We start from the raw sequence: 6,937 nt of genomic DNA on the forward strand, positions 1-6,937 counted from the left end.
GATTCTTCTTCTGTAGGGACTTTCTTTGGCGTACATTACTCATTTGACTGTTGCCGGTCAGAAAACTAATTGGTGGGAGTATTTAACAAAGAGCTTTTATCGATGATTAATTTCCTAATGTATAGGTTTTGAGCAGAGGTCATCCTCTGAGTACTATTTTTAAATTTCTGAGAGTTTATCGCGTCCTTGCATGCTTACCTTGTGTGAGACGTTTTGGGCGAAATTTAGTTCGGGTTATTCTTTTTTGTTTTTCTTCGTATGTAATTTTTAGATTATGTCAAGTTGCGCAACTTAAAACATCGAGAAAACTTGATTAACAAAGTAAAATCAAAAGGAATAATCCGTAGTTTGTATAAAATTAAGAAATATTTGCTGCAAGAAAACCTTCCAAATCGTATAATTTTCTATAGACTTTCAATTAATGTATTTATGAAAAAGAAAATAAGTTTTTTATTTCTTATGCATCATTTATATTGATGACCTATGGAAAGTCCTAATATTAGTTGATTTTTCTCTTTCTCCTGCGAAGTGTTGGTTTTTCTACTTGCAAGGTGGGCACGCAAGGGCTGTGTTATATTTGTCCCTTACGGTAAAAGCGCTAAGTTCTTCTGATTATTGTCTTTAAGATTAGGCGTATGTTGTTTATGTGGCTGGCAACTGGATTCTTGCTATAAATGTGAAATTAAATTAATTCTGTTTTTTTTTTCCTTTTTTTAAAATGGAATAAAAAGTAAGTGGTGCATGCATGCTACCCATTTACTTAATTAGCATTTAAAGTAAGGGACAAATGAACAACTTGGAGGTTAGTAAAGCACAGCAGATGATTTAGTTTTACACCAGTACACTCCGAAAAAAGAAGAGGCCGGTTGTTTTTTGTTTTTTTTCTCTCTCTTTTTTGTATGGAGATAAACCTGACTAAGCTTGGCCCAGTAGTATATTAAAGTATGAGTTTAGCTACATTCCCCACTAAAAAAGGGGGTAGTAAGCCATGTAAAAATGATGTATTAAAAAATTCTAACCCCTTGTTTGATTCGAAACATCGCATCAATTCATTGTTAAAATCCACCATAACATAAAAGAGATGTTTTTTTTTTTTTTTTTTTTATTTAGGTATCCAACAATGAATCATGTTTTCTTACGAGTCCTGAACACTAGACGAACGGGACCAGTATTCTGCAAATTACCATAAGCTTTTTTTCCGTCATTCACTTATATTGTACAGCTCTCAATTATCATCTCAACATCCCAAACCATAAAATCATTACGTATATTCGATATAAAAACGTGTCGTAGAAATGCATGAGTTTCCCCTCTCTTTTTCTGTCTTCGACTAGCTTGAATAAATCAGTAACTTTCATATTGGTGAAATATGTATATATTTATATATTTTTATTTTTAAGAAATGTTTCACGAATCCTTAATACATTTCTTGACGACTCCTTGAAAAACTCATTGACAAATGTTGAGTACAATTTAATCTTCTACAGTTCCAAAATGAGAGTCGCTTCATTTGACTATTTAAAGATGGAAGATTATATATAAAAAAAAAATTATTTTTAGGTACAAAATATTGGTCTGCTCGATCTTCTTCTTGAGATGAAAATCTACGAAAATAATTATTTATATCAAGAGGTTTTTTTTCAGTTCATCCGGCCTACCAGCAGGGACTTTTAGAATACTTGTTTCACTTAAGTTCATATTAAATTAACATCCTTCTCCGTGAGCTAATAATAACAAGGTGAAAAAGAGACTCGGGTGTACGCTTTGTCAAAAATAATGAAGTAAACACTTGTACTCAGTCACTTACTGAGACATTAATCTTGAGAATCAGTAGGTTTCAGAGGTGAAATTTGTTGTCAAAACAATCAGCTTGTGTAAAAATTGGAGGAATTATTGGTGCTGATGAAAATGTGATATATCAGGGACGATTGGATCCTCTGCGCGCCTTCCTATGTACATCTTTCCTTGCATTCAGGGGTCCCAACAACAGCGATGCCAAATCAGTGTTATTGAGATACTTCTTTGGTTACTGGGTTAGCCTTAAAAAATAAATTTATTGTCTCAAATTGTACATCAGGTTTTCCTCTCAGTCAGCACATCAAAATTTGTTCAAGTTCAAAATGATAGGGTTCAATCCCTCCAGAAAAACAGTTTCTGTCCCATGTCTGTGGCAAAAATAGTTTCATTGCTTTTAAATACCGTTTCATTTTTATTAATTCTTTTTTATATGGTTTCTTTCCTTTTATATGATTTTACTTATTTCGATAAAACTATCACGTTCACCCTACCTTTAAAACAGAACAATGCGAATCATCTTATTGTGCTCTGTTCTTTACAAATCCGGTGAATAAAATTTGATTTGATTATTAGGGTCCACTATCAAGAGCGTAAGAGCTGGGCCATAATTATTTGCCTGATTAAACCTATGTTATTGTGCATGGTTCGTCCAACGAAAATGTGTTTTTACTTTCGCCAAACTTCGCGTGCTGTTTGGATAGAATATTTTTAAAAGCGACCGAACGTTCTTGTCCCAAAAACACCAATCGTGGTCCACAATGCTTAAGCCTATTTTCAATTAGAAATTCCTCAAAATAATGTATGATTTGTAACGATCATTTTATTTTTATCCAAAGGCGCAGACTCTAGGAGAAAGGGGGTTAGGGTCTACCTACCCTCAAAGTGCTGGCTCTTTGGGCTGAGCCTACACAAAATTCTCTTGGAAAGACGTTACCCGAGCCTAATTAGTTTACTTTCTCTGTATCGGCACCTCATTAAAATCAAACTATGGGCTTCAGTTATCTTTTGAAAGTAAAAAGCTTTTCAATCAGTTTTTTTTTAACTCAAAATCTATTCCGCTTGATTACTTTGAAAGCGCTCATATTGCGGCACAATAAAGCTGTGGAAAAAGCTTTTACGATTGCAAAAGCTGTGGAAAAGTGCTACAAGATCAAGAGATCCCGGTTTGGCAAGAAGACAAGGTTAAGTCAGCATCCTTTGGAATATGTAGAAAAAAAAAAGAGGTCTGGGGATAAGAAATATATATGAAGCTTGAGCTTCAAAATAATACTTTAAAAGGGGCATAGTACTAAGCAAAAATCTCATGCCGCTTGGGGGGGGAGAAGAAAGTATTTAGGGAGGGTTAAGGTTCGTAGTGGTCCCTTCACTTGTCTGATGTGCGGGGAGTCTGAAGATTTAGAACATTTTATGTGTTATTGTGAAGAACTGAAGGTACTTAGAAGGTAAATTTTTGGGAGGAATGTGATGCATAGAAGTTGTTTAGAAAATAAAATAGAAATAGTAGTTGCAAAGTGAATATTAAAAATATGAGAAATTTTGTGAGTATGGGGATGACACACAGGGAGGGTTTTTGCATCGTAGTGTTACTTTCAAAAGTGTTTGAACTTATTATGTTTTATGTGTTTTTTTGTATTTGTAATATCCAATATTTTGTATATGTATTTGTAATATATATTCTTTATTAACAGTTATATATATTGAATATATATATATATATATATTTAATGTTCTTTCCAGATACAATAATCACTGTCGATGGTCAGCTCTTCTAATGGGTTAGACACCAAATCTGAATCCTTGTTGACACCAAATCTGTAAAGATTGAAACAAATCTGCTTAGAAATTACGGGATGTTTTTTAAATCCTATAGCTCCTGTCCCCACATCTATCCCCCCCCCAAGTTGTATAATTTACAGTGAGTATGATTGTAGCAACAGTTTTAACAGTTTTTATCAAAATATTGTGTTGCTTTAAAAAAAAATTCTGTCGATTAGTGGTCATTATTCTGACCACCTAAGCTTAAGGTTGTTATTAATTGCAGAAATGGTTCTACAACCCAATACAAGATTTTGGCTGTATAGCCTGTATATCAAACAGTTCGTTTTAATGAACTGTAATTAAAGAGTGATACGGCTCAGTAGTAACCAAAACTCTAAGGAATAGAGTCTTGATAACAATAGAGGCATCAAAAGAATTGAATTTTGATGATTATTCAAAATAAGTCAAATTTTTCAAATTTAATAGTACCTATCAAAATTTACGAGCCTGAGAAAATTTGCCCGATTTTTAAAAAAGAGGAAAACCCCTACAATATCAAGAGATCTTAATGAAGACCACTCCACCAGATTCAGCATACCAGAGAACTCTACTGTAGAGGTTTCAAGCTCCTACATATAAAAATAAGAAATTTTGTATTTTGTGCCAGAAGATCACGGATGTGTGTTTATTTGTTTTGTTTTTTCCACAGGAGCGATCATATCGAACCAGTGATCATAGAAGATCAGGATAAGGCTCTTTTGGCCGGAAACCAAAAGTTCTAATGCCCTTTTCAAGGGACCAAAAATATTGAAGGGCAGCTAGCCCCCTCTCACACTCATTTTTTCCCCAAAGTCACCCGATCAAAGTTTTGGATAGCTATTTTGTTCATAGTCGAAATCTAATAACTATGCCTATCATTTACATGTAGTACTGTATTGCTTATTGGGAAGTACATAGACGTTTCCAGGGTATATTTTTCTAGTGGGTAGTGGGGGGGGGAGGTTAAGTGGGAGGATCTTTCCATGAAGGAATTTTTCATGGGGGAAGGGAATTTTCCATATAGGGAGAGTCGGACTTTCCAGCATTATTTAAAAACAATCAAAAATTAAATAAAAAAATAAGTTTTTTCAACTGAAAGTAAGGAGCAACATTAAAAATTAAAACGAAAAGGAATTATTAAATATATGACTCAGACCGCTGATCAGAGCAGAATGATGAAAGACATTTGCACAAAAACGACGAAAGATGTAAGATCTTTCAAAGATTTCACTTTTAAGCGTTTTCTGACAAAACATGTAAGATCTTAAGGGCTGGGCACACGTAGCTGATTTCCAAATCATCGCCAATTTTAAAGGAAATCGGCGTCGATTTGAGGTTGAAAAATTTTCAACAGATTTACAAAATCAGCGCTGATTTCCATCATGATCATCACCAAAAAATAGGGATACAAATAAATAGTTAGCCAGAGTTATCTGTGGTGAAAGACCGGACTACTGAGCTTGAGAATTAAACTGAGAACTAAGCTAAGATTAATCAAGTAACTATTAATAGACTCCAGTTGACTATTTGTGTCCATGATTTTTTGTTTTGAAAATTTTGCGCAATAAATTTTTCTTTCAACCAAAATTTACCGCTTTCGTTTGTCCACTGATGCTGAAATCAGTCCCGAAATCAGCTACGTGTGCCTAGCCCTTTAGCACATAGACCTTATTCGTTTTTCCTCCTGAATTGCAACACTGCGCGAAAATCGGCCATATTGTTGGAAGGTTTGCTGTGCAAACATGGAACTTATCATGGAATTTCCTGAAATTCAGAAGGCACTGGTGAGTTAATTTTGTTGATAATATTGTTAATAGCAAGGCTGTACATCACCTGCATTCTGGATTGATTTTTCCTGAGCTTGGGTAGTAGGTTTAGCCTGTACTAGGCTATATCTTTGCCCAGCCAATCATGGACGCCAACTTGAAAATTACAAACTTTAGGTGCAAAAAAAGGCAAAGAAGTTAACAAAACTGACACAGAAAGATCCGCCATAGTCTCTACAATAATTTTAACATGTTTTTGACCTAATAAACTGGGTTGACTTTCCAGTTTTTAAGGAAAATTTGACCCTTAGAAATTAACATTGTGAATCAGTACCAAGAAAACTTAGGCTAGATTCTGCTACAAAGGTATTGATAATTGGATGGTTTTGGGGTCAGTGCCCTTCTAGAAATTCCTCTCTGTCCAGCCAGGTTAAGATTTTGTGTTCCAACTGCACAGGCATCATGTGGTAACATTTTGGTAAATTTTACCATTCATGGAATATTGAAATAACTAAGAAATAGACCTACATCTCCATTTAGAATTTCATGCTGAATCCAGATATAATAATCATTAACTAATAGTTTGCCGCAAAGAATAAAATTTTATAAATTTAGTTCAAGGATATTGTCAGTTTATTTTCTTGCTTATGTGCCAGCAGATAAAATAATTGGATGGTCTGAAATGGTATTTTCTGGTGCAAAGTGCTGGAAAATTTTCAAACTTCCTATTAAACTGTGTATTTTTTTTCATTTGCATCTCAGAGTTCTTGTTGCCTCCAATCACCCACCATATGTTATGGAGGGTGATTGGTGAGTTAATTTTGTTGATAATCTTGTTGATAGCAAGGCTGTACATCACCTTCATTCTGGATTGATTTTTCCTGAGCTTGGGTAGTAGGTTTAGCCTGTACTAGGCTATATCTTTGCCCAGCCAATCATGGACTCCAACATGAAAATTACAAACATTTATTTAGGTGCCAAAAAAGGCAAAGAAGTTAACAAAAGTGACACAGAAAGATCCGCCATAGTCTACAATAATTTTAACATGTTTATGACCTAAGAACCTGGGTTGACTTTCCAGTTTTTAAGGAAAATTTGACCCTTAGAAATTAACATTGATGGTTTTGATGATGATTTGATGGTTTTGGGGTCTGTGCCCTTCTAGAAATTCCTCTCTGTCCAGCCATGTTAATATTTTGTGTTCCAACTACACAGGCATCATGTGGTAACATTTTGGTAAATTTTTCCATTCATGGAATATTGAGATAGCTAAGAAATAGACCTACATCTCCATTTAGAATTTAATGCTGAATCCAAATATAATAATCATTAACTAATAGTTTGCCGTAAAGGATCAAATTTTATAAATTTAGTTCAAGGATATTGTCAGTTTGTTTCCTTGCTTATTTGCCGGCAGATAAAATAATTGGATGGTCTGAAATGGTATTTTCTGATGCACAGTGCAGGAAAATCTTCAAACTTCCTACTAAAATGTGTATTTTTTTTCATTTGTATCTTAGATTTCTTTGTAGGAAAGCAAATAATTTTAAAATAAATATTATGACCCCCTCCTGGGT

This window comes from Artemia sp. Qi Xiang Cuo, chromosome 6 (assembly GCF_049724085.1).
Source record: "Artemia sp. Qi Xiang Cuo chromosome 6, ASM4972408v1, whole genome shotgun sequence".
NCBI classification, from domain to species: domain Eukaryota; kingdom Metazoa; phylum Arthropoda; class Branchiopoda; order Anostraca; family Artemiidae; genus Artemia; species Artemia sp. Qi Xiang Cuo.